The sequence below is a fragment of the Oenanthe melanoleuca genome, chromosome 1A (assembly GCF_029582105.1).
Source record: "Oenanthe melanoleuca isolate GR-GAL-2019-014 chromosome 1A, OMel1.0, whole genome shotgun sequence".
Taxonomy (NCBI): Eukaryota; Metazoa; Chordata; class Aves; order Passeriformes; family Muscicapidae; genus Oenanthe; species Oenanthe melanoleuca.
In genome coordinates, this window is record NC_079334.1 from 59812693 (window position 1) to 59828115 (window position 15423).

Consider the following 15423-nt stretch of genomic DNA (forward strand, 5'->3'; position numbering starts at 1 on the left):
CACTAAAGACATTTCAAAGTACAAAATTTCATGGATTCAACATAAACTCTAAACAGAAAAATCAATGACTGTTATTACTCTTTATTTAAAAGTAAGTTTTTATTTTCATTCATGACGTGAACAAGAGAACTATAGAAAATTATATCACAAGTTAATTTTCTATTTCAAAAAACCTTAGGCTAATTTTTTAATGCAGTAAATGATGGTTTTACCCTTTTTACTGGACCAGAGACTATGATCAGAGAATGAAAAGGCCTTAAGTCATTCAGTTAAGTGCCTAAGATTGATTGCTCATTGCTGAATATGTTGGATGCATAAGGGGAAAGGGAAAGAGCAAAAAGATTCAAACAAAAGCAGCATAACAATATTAGCCAGGAAGAATTTGTTTTTCAAGGACACTGAACAGGACATTACAATATCATATATCCAATCTGTAAAAAGAGTTTACATGGCCTTTTTTTGCAAGGAAATGAAAATCTGTAATTACCGACATTATATAGTAGGAAATGAGAAAACAGGTAAATAAAAAGTTGTGTTTTGGTCATATGGAGGTTGGCCAGATGATTAATGGCAAGAACAAAACAACTTCCCTGTATTATTTGCATGTATTATATTGCATGTATAATAAGCATCTATAATAAACTTTAGGATATAATTATCAATATAAATTTTAAACTTATTTTTTCTTATTAGCAACAAGGAAAAAGAATATATTTCAACAGACAAAAATCAGCTTGTTTTTTAGAGCATGGATTATTATGTGAACTTCCAAACTACACTCCTACTTTACTGTATGCAACTCCTATTGGTAGGTCCTATTGAGGACCTCACACTCTCCCTGCTTACATGACTTGATATCTGATGACATCTGGAGCACTGACTGTCTTAAATATTGTAATTCTCCATACAGTTCACACTTTTAATGTTATCATGCCAAATTCTCTCTTTAAATGTAGGTAAATTATTTGTCTTATATAAATGTAGGTAAGTTTTGGATCCTTTAGCAAAGCCCCTTCTTGAAACAAATGCTCTGTGGAGACCTACTCACCTCAAAGCATTTGTCAGATCATGTTAGAAATGTTATGATATGACATAACAAAAAAGGGACACCTGATAATTTGGTCGTTCTACTCAGAGTTTCTGAGAGAGATTATAATTAAATCTGCACATTTCCCAAAAATGCCTAATTCCTCCATGTTTCCATTTAGCAGCATTTTCCACTAGTTAAATCTTGTTTCTTCAGTAGGTGAACCAGAAAACAGAGTTCTCTTTCTCTTGCTATGAAAATACACAGATGGGGAAATCCACAGTCGATGTGTGCTCACCCGGTGTTTGAAATATGAGGAAGTTGGTAACAGAAGCCCTCAAGCTCCCATCAAAGAAGCCAAGGTAATAGATACACCAACTGTGTTGATACTAAAATGGCTGAAACATCATAATTCTTTTTACAGGCCTCATGGCTTGACGTCCACCAAAAGCAAACATCAAATCTATCTTGAGCAGGTTAGCTCAGCAACCTCCTCGTAAAAGAGGAGCCATTAGATTGTCCTCTAATGTTTGCAGAACTTGAGAACATGGAACAGAATTCCCTCTTGTCTAACAATTCACCTCCATGAATACTCCAATTTCTTCAAGAATTTTTAATAGCTTTTCTCCTTAGATGTTGAATGTGCCCATTGAGTTTGAAGGATTGACCTATTCACTCCTGGCCATTTTAGGTGTAAGAAAACTTCTGTAGGCCAAAGCTATAAAAGGATCTGAAGCAAAATAACAGTTAAATTTCTCTTGCAAACAAGACTTTGCTGAAGATATTGGGCAATAGTTGTTGGAATTTTTCTTTCTAGTGTGTGTCAAATTTAATTTATTGGAAACAAAAAATGTAAGCAATAGAAAACAATAGTTCTTTTTTTTTTGGTTTTTTTTTTGTTCACTGGTGTGTATCTATATACACCTCCCCCATATATACAGTGTATAAAGGCACAGTTTTTGGTATTGGGTCTTACTGTCTCCAGTGGGAGGGATCCCATGCTGGAACAAGGGAAGGTCTCCTCTCTCATGAGCAGAAACAGCTCATGATGAACTGACTGGAACTCTCATTCCCTGTCTCCCAGTGCTCTGGTGGTGAAGAGGTAGAGCTTGGAAAGGAGGGAGGGGTGAAAGGAGGGTGTTTTTAAGATTTATGTTACTTCTCATTATACTGCTCTGGTTTTGTTAGTAATAAATTCAATTAATATCCCCAACTTGAGTCTGTTTTGCCCATGATGGTATTTGGTGAGTGATCTCTCCTGGTCCTTATCTCAACCCATGAACTCTTCATTATATTTTCTCTCCCCTGTCTACTTGTGGAGGGGAGTGTTAGAGAGGCTTTTTTGGGTGCCTGGCATCCATCCAGGGTCAATCCACTACAGGGGTTGAAGAGATTAAGTGTCTGTGTGGGTGCTCACCTTCTTTGTTGGGCCATTAGCCACAATCTTTTAAGTTGTCTTTTGGTTTTTTTGGAGCTTTTTGATTATTTAATATAACTTTTCCATCTTCATTTCTATCAGCCAGCTTGCTTTAACTCCCACGTCATATAGTAGCATTCTCATTGGACACAGAGACCAAAAGGTAATAGATCTTATCAAAACTATCTCAAAATTTCCCAATCCTGACTTTGAACTGTTCTGTTTGCTTTCTGGCTCTCCTTTACTACTAAAGAAACATTTGTCACTGGTTTTTATTCCTCTGTAATGAATGGTTTCGATGCTCTGCCTGATCTCTCATGTGTAACATTCCTTCTTCACTCCTGATATCCTCCTTGAGATGATTCATGGAGCTATGCCTGGAGCCCTCCTCTCCACTCTGTTCACCCTCTGTTTGGTGATAATTCCAGATGTTTTGAGCATGTTTGCTTTAGAGAAATTGCCAACTTTTTCCACACCTAAATCTTCGAGTAACTTTGCCTGCTTTACTTACTTACTGCCTTCCTAGTTGATTAGAGCTTTAAACCTTGTTAATCTTATCAGATTTTTTTCACTTCTTTCCCTTACACTTTGTTTTGAACTACATGTGAATACCTTATTAACAAATGATTGATTATAAGCAATTATAAGCTGAAATCAGTTTATCTTTTACATTATGTTTGTCTTTATTTTGGAAGAATATCAGGTTTTAAGAGAAAAAATACAATCAAAGAATTACTTGATGAAGAAATTTCAACGGGAAAATTAAAGAATACAAAAAAACACTGTATCTGTAACAATTTCTTTGCCAACCCAATTATTGAACTAATGTCAATTTCCTTTATTACTATTTCTAAATTATATCGAAGAGTGTTTCACTAATTGGGTAATACAAACAGTCAGAACAACATTTTCTTTCTCTCAGGAATTTAAATACAATAAACCAAATATCCTATTCAACAATGTGCAATTTTACATGTGCTTTTTGGGTTTTTTTAATGTATCAGTTTTCTATCTTTTCACACACTTAGAGAAATAAAATGTACAGAAAGCTTGTAAAAGACCATCAAGGCTGGGAAAGTGTTTCCCATTATGTGTGAACAGAAGATGTAAGAAATTTTACAGGAAGCCAAATAAAATGGAAATAATCAGGTATTTTCTGTTGATAAAGTGACAACAGAAGTTTCTTTTCAAGGAATCATTTTCTGTTCTATTGTCTGTTCTAAGGAAATTATTAGAGTGGTAAAGAGCAACAAACCTGGATTTGATCTCTTCATGTAATCAGTTGAATTTCAATCCTTATGATATCTAATGTAACTTTCTATCCAGTTTTGGATGTTTGTAAATTTTAACTGATTTTTTTATATCTGCCCAGAGTGTAGCTCAGTGCAGTGCAGCATTGGACAGAAACCAGGACAGGTGTTTTGCAGTCGATTTTCAGTGTATTTATACAACCTGTGGTAGAGTTAATGAGAGATACTGAATATATTAACTAAAATTTCTATTATACTTGTGAAAAAAATCATTTAATTACTATAAATTAACAACATATAATGCAGGAATTATTGTCTTGCTTGAATTGTCTATTTCATTTGAACACATCTTGGCCACAGGAAAATAAGCAGTACCCTCCATCTGTAAAAAATAAAAGAGATAAATCAGTCATGGCCAGAATATGTTTAATATGGAGCTTGGCAGTAATGTATATGAAAATCCAATGTCTGATTTTAAACAAGTATTTATTGAAACTTAACAGATACAGTTTTCCAAAAGAATCATCAGAGCTCTGTAAATCATACATGTTTTCAGTAAACATTTGGAATGTAATTATTCTACAATAAGTATCCTATTAAATTTAGTTATATTTAAAAACAGTTGCTGCATAGTTCATACAGGCTAAACCAAATGGCCAATATAAACAGATTTGCCTAAGGTCAATGGTTATGAAGGAGAGATGTACACTATATATAGAGATTAGTTCATATTTATATAGGCATAATTCCTTCACGTATGCATATATATATAGGCTGAATATTTCCTTCATGCTTTCACATTTTCATCTATATATATATATATATATATATATATTTCTTTCTTTTCTCATACATGAATGCATTTAGACCATGCAGTGTTTCAATCAAATTTTCAAAAGCAAATGCATTTGAAATAAAATTGCTACATTAATTTGCCTTTAAAATTCAGATTTAATTCACTTTTAAGATAGAATATCTCTAATAGATGTCACACCAAGACTGGTACATTAGAAAAACAGTGTAAAATCATTTCCCTATGGACTACATAAGTTTATGCATAAAGTATAGACATTTGCACTTAAAAAAATGCAAATGTCTTTTTTTTTTTATTTTTTTTTTACCATAGTTTACCTACAATATAATTCTAAAATAAATAATCTTAGGGTGTTTCAGTGAAGCTCTTATTATTCAGCAGATTGTTTCCACAAACTGCCCATTGTGCTCTACTGACAAGAAAAGTAGCCTAGAGCAATAAGATCAGAAGTAAATGGGTGCATTACAAGCCCACAGCTTAGACTCTAAACTCCCAGTCAGGAAATTATACATTTGATGTGTCTTTGTATGCATAGCTAATATAATTTCACAGAGTAGTCATAAAAATACTAAATTTTTGAGTTCTGTAGGAAAAAATATCCCTACACAATAATATATATCAATCTATCTCTGAAAAACCAACACTGAAAATTGGTGTATTTTACATTCAATTAGACTATTTTTTATAATTGAAAATATTTTGTTCTTATTGTGAATTTAAAGGAAATAGCTATGCACTAAAGTGCAAGATAAACATCACTAATTTTGAAATAATTGGAAAAATAAACTACATCTTCATTAATTTTATTTATTTTTAAAAGTAAGAACTTGTCAAAACTTCCTTAATCCAGGAATGCAACTTTGATTTTATTGCATTTTTGTTCTGCATGTCATATACTGAGCACTGATGTGTTTCAGTCTTGGGATTAAACTCTGTTTTAACAATCATCGTTACTGACGTTCCACACACTGAGGTGACAGGATTTTCCCTCTGGAAAACACTGGGAATTGGCTTCATGGGGAATATTTATGCAGCCACAGCGTGTTAGAAGCCTAGATGCACTGCCCTGGCTGAGATACAATAATTTCCCTGAAGTGAACCCCAGCCATAAATCTGGCAGACATACCAGTATCTTCTTACTCATCTCACATTCCCAGCAGGACCTGCTGGGTTTATCTGGCCCTGCAGTTTCTGTCTGGCATGAAGAGTGCTAGGAAAGGCACAAGGAATGTCAGAGCTGAATGGGATCTGCCCGGATGAGGTTTAGAAGCCACTTGCTCTCAGTAGCCTTCTTAAAAAAGGAAAGAAAAAAATAACCCCAAACATTAATGACTGAAATATGCTGCACACAAGTGTCTAAATTGAAGATAAATTGAGCCCTAAAACTTGGGGGAATGTTACAGGAGGACCAAGATAGGAACAAGGTCAAGGGTGAAAAAAAAAAACCTCAAAGGAATAAATAAATCCCTTGTTCAAGAAAAAAGGGTTCTGATTGTGTACCCTCATCAAATCCAAATTGAGTTCTCCTCAATTTTTACCTCTTATTCATTGCACAACTGCATACTTTTATGGAAAAAAACAAAACAAAACAAAAACCATAGAGTAACAACTGAATGTGATATTCTTTTACCCTTTTAAGAATTGGGAGTTATCCTGCTAAGAAAAAGCAAATTAGATCGATTAAGTTTGTTAAGGTACAATACAAAATTCTTAAACAATCAACCCTTCAAAACCCCTCACATTTTACCACAAAGGAGAACCTTTAAAATCACCAGAAGAATCTGTCAATTCTACAAGTGTCAGTCTGAGCTCTGGATCAGGGACAGCTAAATGTACTAGTCATGTTATGGATTCCACAGAATATTTAAAGTGGATTGCAAGAGACTTTATTCTGAAGTTATAAAGCTTTAGCTTTATATGGAAGTTTCTTCAGAGGTTACTACATAAAATATTAATGGTCCATTCTGTTGTTTCTAAATAGGTAGTAGATCATTGAGCTCTGTGGCATGATGTTACATATTGTATAAAAAGTGCATGTTTTCATGGAGAGCAGTCTGGAAGGGGGAAAAAATGAGCTCTACTCCATGAATCTCTAAATATATTCTCTTTGGAAATAATAGTCCTATTCCATTTCCACTCCTGAATTTTTTCTACAACTTTCCTTATGCTCAACATTTTTAAGTAACCCTTTTAGTTTCTTTCAAACTATTTATGAAATTAAAGATGTATGCAAAGGGTTATTGCCAGGTAAGGGTTGAAAGAATTCCCTCAGGTCTTGCCACACAGTGAAGAGTAGTTTCATCTTAATGAGTTACCACTCATCAGCTGTGCAACAGGAGCTGACTGTGCATATTCTTCCTTCACCTGAGGTCTGAAATAAAGTGTGTTTAATCTAAATTATGCTCATTAGTAGCTCTAGCTCAAGTTAATGGGTTTTACTTTGCAATTTGGAAAGCCTATAAGCACAAACACCAATGCACAAGATTATACTACAATGGTTCACTAAGTCCAGCAATTAAAGGTTTTATATAAACCCCAGAACTGCACAAAAAGAAAAAGAAAGTTTCCATTATAAAGTTCATAAATTTTTTTCTATAGTGGATAACAATGCAAAATGCAGCCATGGCTAATTTATTCAAGTTTCAGTAAAGTTGCATCCTGCACTTCCTAGTGACTCCTTTCTGGAGGAAAAAATAATAAGACATATAGTTCATTAAGATTCAAGGTAATATATTTGTTTTGAAATGGTTAAAAATTGAACAATGCATATGCTAAAGTAAACCACTTTAACTAACTAAAATTTCTCTATGACTGAAGGTTGACTTGAACCTGATAAGATGAAAAAAGTGAATAGGGAAATATGATAAGGGGAAACTATACTTTAGTACTAAAAAGTAGTAATACCATCTCTGATAACTTCCAAGAAATGGTGCAATTCCAGTGTACTTTTCTTCTTTAAGAGTTCAGATAGGACACATACATTTCTTTCCTTCATGGAGACATTATGTCAAAGATGATAAAAAATGCCAAAGAAATTAACTAATTTTTTTTCTTTTTGCTAAGGAATTAGAGCAGTGGGGATGTCTAGGTGTATCAGATCTCAGGATTTTTTTTTTTTGTTTGCCATGTTTCTAGGACTTTATGTCAATATAATTAATTTTTTTTACTAAATTTCATGGAAACAGATTTTCATAAAGATGGAATAAATGAGAAGAGAATGAAAAGATTGTTTATCAATAAAAAGAGATGGAAGAGATCATAAATACCATTATCTTCTGTGTCTATTATTCACTGGTGACCTTGACAAAGCACAAGATCCCTTAAATAAAACAGATGTAATTTACACTTTTGACTTCCAACACATAAAAGAATTGTTTGTCACGTACATGTAAGGGCTCATTATACAACTTTGAAACTCTGAGAGATGATGTGTTTATCATACAAATTCATTTCAGCTTGCATATCTATTAATTCAGATGGTTTAATGTTGATATCAGAATGACAAAACCCTGGAAAAAAGCAAAGTATTACACATTGTTTAATTCTTGTAGGGAATTGAGAGCGTGATAAATTCCATTCCTATGTGTCTGTTTTAACAACTGTTGATAATGTAGATAACAAATGTAATAATTTTGGGAGGCTGGACAATGGAGAGGAGAAAGAATGAAAAGCAAAACACATTTTTCTTAGAGTGCTTTAGCAGGTGCTTTTATTCAAACATGAGTGCATTTACATTCCCTTCAAAGAACTCAATGTGCTCTCCAACTTCAGTGCATGTTTTGGTGTATTGTGGGTTAATGACACATTGTATTCAATTGACCTCAGATATATAGAAACAGAAGTGGGATTCTTAGAGACTTCTTAGGCTGCAGCATTTTTATGAATCACCATTCTTCCCAGAGCAAGTTCTATTGACACAGGCAAAGGGAAATCGCTGTTCAGGTGACCTGAAAGTAGCAAGGCACCACCTCTAAGGAGAAATGGTCATAACTAATTTCAGGCTTTTACCAGATCTTTTCAGTCAGAATAAACCTCAACCCTGACTGTTCCTGACTACTCATCACATACATGGTATGTACTATTTGTAAGATATAATTGTAAAAGAAAATTTTACCCATGTGTTCATGTTGGGAGTTTTTTTCCACCTCAGATTCAATAGCTTGCACTTCCTCTCCAATCCAGCTATTTTGTTTACTCTCCTAACCCTTCTGGATCTAGTCAAACATAAAACCTCTCCCTTACTGGTGATTTTCACTCTCATCCATTTCAATATTCCCTTTCATGCTTGTCCTCTCTGGTTTTCTTAGCTGCTTCTCATGTTCTTGTTCTGAGCTTGAGCTGTTTGTGTTGTGAGATATGAAAGGAAGGACATCACATTCCCAAGATCTGTTCCATTGTTCCAGACCATGTCAGGCACCTTGGTGCCTTCACATTATTCTCTGCATAAAATGTTCATCATGGGTTTTGTCTGGGTTCTTGTGCAGTCTCCAAATTCTGTTTAAACTACTGGTGATTAAGATTATACTTTTGACCATCTGATGAGCCTTAAAGAACTCTTGAAGTTTAGGGAAAAAACTTCAATATGAAATCACGTGTACACAAATGATGCAAATATGTGATGTATTTATGACTTATAAAACATTAACAAAAATATTTATGATGATATTCTACTTCTCCCAGTCACTAGGCTTACAGATAGATTTTTTTCAGGTAGTTTTTGATATATGAATCCTCATACTAAAACATTACAAAATGTTTCTTTTTAAAACCTAATATACCTGTTCATAATTATTTAGAGCTGAACACGTAAGTGACAAAAATGAGCTTTTGGTCATCAGTGAAACATTGAAGAGTGAATGTCTGTGGAAAAATAAGTTGTTCTGTTTTACAATCTGAGGATTTGAGTAAATTTTCAGCTGCAGCACCATATTCTTCCCTCACTTTTATACTTTCCTGCTTTAAAGCAGAGGCAGAAATTGAAGAGAGAAAGATGTTCCCAGTAGACTTGGTTTGACAGGGTCTTTAATACTTTTGTTATTTTATAAGTCAGAAAGAAATCAAAGCAGCTCTCATGGCTTCCAGGACTGACATTTAGGAAATACCTAAGAAAACTTTCTCTGCAGTTCCTGAGGCAATAAATACAGATCCTCATAATGCAGGTTTTACAGAGCAGTTTTCTGAGTAGCAGCATGCTGGGGTTTTGACTTCATAGCAGGACAGGGATCAATTTCTTTTTCAGTAGTTTACATGCCAGCCATATGGTTAAAACATACATGAACTTAAAAAAATTTAAAATCCACATTTGGACTATTTTTTTTTGCTTTTATTTTTTTTTTTTTCTTTGTTCAAGGGGGCAAAGGGTAAGTCATCACCTATTCTTCAATAAGAGTTCTACTACTGTTGTATTAAAGCAGAATGTCACTTAGCTATAATATTGGAGATGAATACTCTTTCCTCAGTTTAAAGGAGGTTTAATTCATTTATCTTCCAGTATAAAGGAAAAATCTTCTGCCTCTGTATAATAGGCTATCTCAGAAACTGGCAGGATGCTACTTTACACATGAACATCTTTAACACTGAGCATAGAAATCAGCCTTGCTTTCAGATCTTGGCTTAAAATATGAACACAGTTAATTTACATGTGTGCATTAAAGAAGGACATGTTATACCTTATTGCTATTGACACCCAATACATTTTTGGCATGCAAATGGAATGTACTGTGCTGGATCCAGTACAAGGATCTGAATCAAACTGGTAATAGTTGTCCAAGTATGCAATTCAACATTGTCAAGAAGGATTCATTGCGTTTTCTTAGTGTCTGCAAAATGTCTGTGAAATGCCTTCTTTCAATTCTAGTTTTCCACCCTGTTGCAAAGGGCCTGTTTGGGAAACAAAAAAAAGGCAATCACAGTCCCACTAAGTTTGTGAATAAAAAGAAATTACTTACTTTCATCTTTATTAATTTTCTTTATAAGGATACTTGTTATTTTTAAAATCTTTTCTTCTCCCATTTTCTCCCTTTTTTTTTCCCTTTCCTGGAGGAAAGAGTCATGTAAACAAGATAAATATTTAGGGTTTTGTTTTATCATCCTGAGTTCTTTAAATCCATTTTTAGCTCAGTGGCTGGAAACTGTTTTAAAGAGGATGTGGAATTAACAAGATAAGGTGAATTAAAATCACCAGAGTGCCATTGGTGTGTAGATCAATCTTCTGTACCAAGAAGTTAATTAGAAATGCATTGTGTAAAGCATTCTTTGCATTTTAGGTGTCCATACACTATGTGAAAAGCCCTGCATTTCCTATGCCAATCCTATATTTTATAAGATAAGTAAACCTAAACTAGATTTATGTAGTGAATCAAGAGTGTATCATGTAGCTGTAACATGTGTTTTTATTTATCTATAAAGGTATCTGCAGGGAAACAGAAAGCAGAATTGTAATATATGCCTCAGAAACATTCTTTGTCCTCTCATGAAATCCAGTCTGGTAGATTTTTTTTTTCCCTCAATTCTCAGGGATGACTGCAAAATCCACTTTCAGAGAAGTATTATGCTTATTCCAGAACTTGCTTACAATAACATATTTTTCAAGTTGTCCTGTGCAGGATGATCAGAAATTTTTTACTGGTTAGACATCTGTGAATGCAGGTGCTGGGGATGAAAAATAACTTCTCAGATGAATAGCATGCAAGTGTAAACACAGCATGAGATGGCACCTGGCTTTGAGTCTTGTCCTTTGCAGGTGGACACTGAGCAATTATGGTTTGAAATAGCATTGTAAACAGGCACTGCAGTGTACAAATGTGCAGAGCAAGCAGTGCAGAACATTGATTTTGTATGTATATGCATGCAGAAATGCTTTCAGTCCTGTCACAGAATCCTGGAATGGTTCAGGTTGGAAGGCAGCTGAAAGATCCTCTTGTTCCAACCCCTTGGACTGGGCCACTTTTCATTTCAGGTTGCTCAGAGCCCCATCCAAACTGACCCTGAGTGTTTCCAGGGGACACCTATCACCTCTCTGGGCAGCCTGTTCCAGTGTTTCACTACCTCATTGTAAAAGATTTTTTCCTTTATATTGAGTCTAAATCAATACTATTTTAATTTAAAAGCATGACTCCTTGTGCTAAAACAACAGACTCTGCTGAAGAATTTGTCCTCCCCTTTCTTGTAAGCCCCCTGCTAGTACTGGAAAGCAGCAATAAGATCTCCCCAGAGCCTTCTCTTCTCAGGCTGAACAATCCCAACCCTCTCAGCCTGTCTCCAGGCTGAGATCATTTTTGTGACCCTCCTTGGACCTGGAGTAAGAGGTCCATGTTTTTCTGGTCCTGCAGACCCCAGAGCTGGGTGCAGCTTTGCAGGTGGGGTCTCAGCAGGGCTGAGCAGAGGGGCAGAGTCACCTCCCTCACTCTGCTCCCCCTCTGCTGTGGATACAACCCAGGATAGGTTTTTTTGTCTAGACTACAATCGTTCACTGTTGCTCATGTACACTGTTTTTGTCCTTCTGACCTACATGTGGCTGCCCTACTAATGAAATCCCTGCCACCCAACAATTAACATGCTGTCATATATCATTAAAATATTTATCAAGAATGGGTGGAATATTCTTCATACATATATTAATGCTTAATTTGCTTTGGCCTATTACAATCTCAGCTATAGCATACATCGGTGAAACATGATATTACCTGGAATTCAGTGTTCTGAACTAGTTCATGCATTTTTTGAAAATAATATGCTCTAATTCAGCTGATTAACTGCCAGGTAAATATATTCAAATTAGCTTTACATTGCAGTTGAGCCCAAATTGTCTGCTAAGAACTGGATGAACAGTTTAATCCATACCTGGATTAAATTATATTTCTATCTCCTTTAATGTGTTAGTCAGAAAGTGGAGAATGCTCAAGAGCATTAAAAGAAACTGCAGTGATCCTATTACAGGAGAATATGCTGATAGATGGATTGAACACTACCACCTCCATCTCCAATGGGAATAGCATAAATAAGATTAGGTGAAGAAATCACTCAAACCTATATAAAAGCAATTTCCACTTAATTTTTGTAAGGACATCTTTCCAGATGCCCATCTTTCCCAAGCATTAATGATGGTAAATTTTTGAAGGTAGCATTTTAAACCTGTGTTTTCTCACTTCTCATATATTAGACTTTCCCCACTGACTTTAGAACACCATTGAAGCTAGTGCAGTGCCAAATGGTTTACCTTATAAAAGGTAAAGAGTTACCTTAACAATCAGCTAATGAACAGCCACTTCAGAGATATAGTCAGCTTTCCACTAAAAAGCTTCTTTCACCTAAAAAATTGTGCAGTATGAGAAAAGATAAATCAGTAATTATTTATTTTCCTACACTGTTCCTTAAGGACCAAATTTCTTTGTTGATAATTTTAAGCACAGAATAAGAGCAGTTCCATTCTGAAGTCTAAAATGATTAAATAAGAAATACTACATCAACTTATGGGGTAAGAGAAAGATGGAAACAGGAGAAAACAAGGACCATTAGATCACTGCTTTTTTTTTTAATTAATAAGACTGTAATTTATGGATGCAAATCCTTTGAAAGAAGACACCCAGTGGAATCTGAGGTATTTTCAGCTTGATGAGTTTGAATATGTCAGAATCCAAAGTGTTAAGTGAGATGCTACTTTTCTAGTTCTATTTTGATTCTCAAGCATATATCAATTTATAATTAGTTGAAGATACACAATCAGCAAAAAAGACCATAAGCTACACTTTCACAATTCCTAAAACATACTAATATAGAAACCATCTACAATAAATTTTGTGGAAGCTGTACAAGGTACCTTTAATAGCAGCCAAAGAAGTGTAACAATGCCATAACTGCATTTAGACAGAATGCTGTATGTGCAATTGTGTATTTTTGTGTTAACAGAGCCTGTATGAAAGTAGAAGATTCTCATAAATGTGTCTTCTTTGCAATTTTGATACCTGTTGAGATCTCTGGCAGCCCATGGATTTCCAAATATTAAGCTTGGCTATTATAATCTGCATTTGATTAGAAGCTCAAAAGTTTTGGAGGTTTTCAGATGTGGATCTTGAAGACACACAGTCCTATCTGACATTGCTCCTTAGGCTGTTCTCTAATCCCACACAATGACTCTCAAATTATAGACAGGTGTTTTTATCATGTCAGATATATCTTTAACAAATCCTCAGATACAATAAAACCATAATGAAATATGGTTCAGATGATTGCAGAGATTTTTTTTATTTGTCTGTCTGTATTTCATTCTATGAGTGCATACAACAAGAACTGTTGGCCTTTGAATTATCTGACCACTCTGTGCTCTCTCAAGCCTTTCCAGAGAGAGGGATAGCAGTGAATAAATAGACAGAGGAGAAATGGTAATAGAGAGTCATCAATTTTGAGAAGTTATTGGCAGCATTTTCTTTTGGACATTAGTTAAGTCCAGCAGTTTTTCCTTGCTGTTGCAATCACATCCATTTCCACATCTCCAGATGGAGCTTCCACCCTCCACCCATTGCCATGGAGCTCTGACTGTTTTACTCCATTGTTTGCAGAAGGGAAATAAGGTCCAGGAGTTTAAAAAATCTTCAAGAGACTTCTGACACAAAGTAAAGTACTTTCTTACCTCTGTAAGAGGTCATATTTTGACAGAAAGTAAAACACATTTCCAGCAAGTAAATGTATTTTGGCAAGTCTGAATAGGACAGTCTAAATATGAAGTGCTCCCAAACCAGCCAAATCCCAACTTGTAATGTTCAAACTGGCTGAAGAATATTTATGGCAAGTTACATAGTCCATTTTAAAATAAAGCAGGCCATTACTTCCATTGAGATTAATTGTAAATATATTTATGTCAATATCAGGTAAAAAAAGCAAGTTACATTAGTTTTACATGAGTTATGTCTGAGAAACTTGGTGCATCATCTGTTTCTTTCTCAGACTCAAGGAGTTAAGAAGAAACTTCAGGCATTGAAGATTGCCATGTCCATTACATTCAGTCTCCAGAAAGTATCTTACATTGTTTCTGCAGCTATTCTCAGACTGGTTTAGAACCTGGTTGTTTTTGACTAGATTAGTCTGTCAGAAAACATCCTGATCTTCTTCCAGCATAAACAGTTGCCTTTTATCACATGTATAGGTTAATTTAATATGTATATATTGGAAATTAGGTCTCCTATCCCTTTACATTTCTATGATTGTTACAGTACAGCCTGTATGCACACCCTGTTACTTATTTCTTTACATATTTAAAACAGTTTTGGTGGATTGTTTTTCTTTTTAAATGGAAATTATTTTCTTCACATTTTCCAAAAGCAGTTGCTTTTCTGAGCTACTGAATAAGATCAGAACTTTAGGCTATGACACCTGTACAAAAACTTAGGTGCAGTGGAACTCCTTTAAATTCAAGAGAAAAATCTTAAATTTTCCTTAGAAAACAAAAAGCTTTGCATGTTGGAAGTGGTCTTAAGACTATAATTTCTAAAGACTTCTGCTGTAAACACCTGAGGTATCAATAGATTGTTATATGACTCTAGGACTTCTAGTTAACCTTTTCCTAAAATGTGATCACTTAGATCAGCTTTATATGAAGGCCACAACAGGCACCTTGGTGTCAAAGAGATGGGAGCTCTTCCAGAGGAATATTCCAAGTATCACTAAGCACAATTTTATGGACACAGCACAATGAAGTGTGCCAAGCCAATGATGTGATTATATGAGGCCTTGTTAGCTTTTATTCCTTGTGTGATTTCATATTAATTTATAAAGATTTTTGAGAAATATGTATTTTACAGATGTGATGCAAGAAAGCACCAAGAAGAAACATGTAACACTGACAGCCAAGATTTGTCAAACACATGCCTAGAAGATAAAGCACCAAATTTGCCTTCTATGTAGCTGAAAACATTGTTTT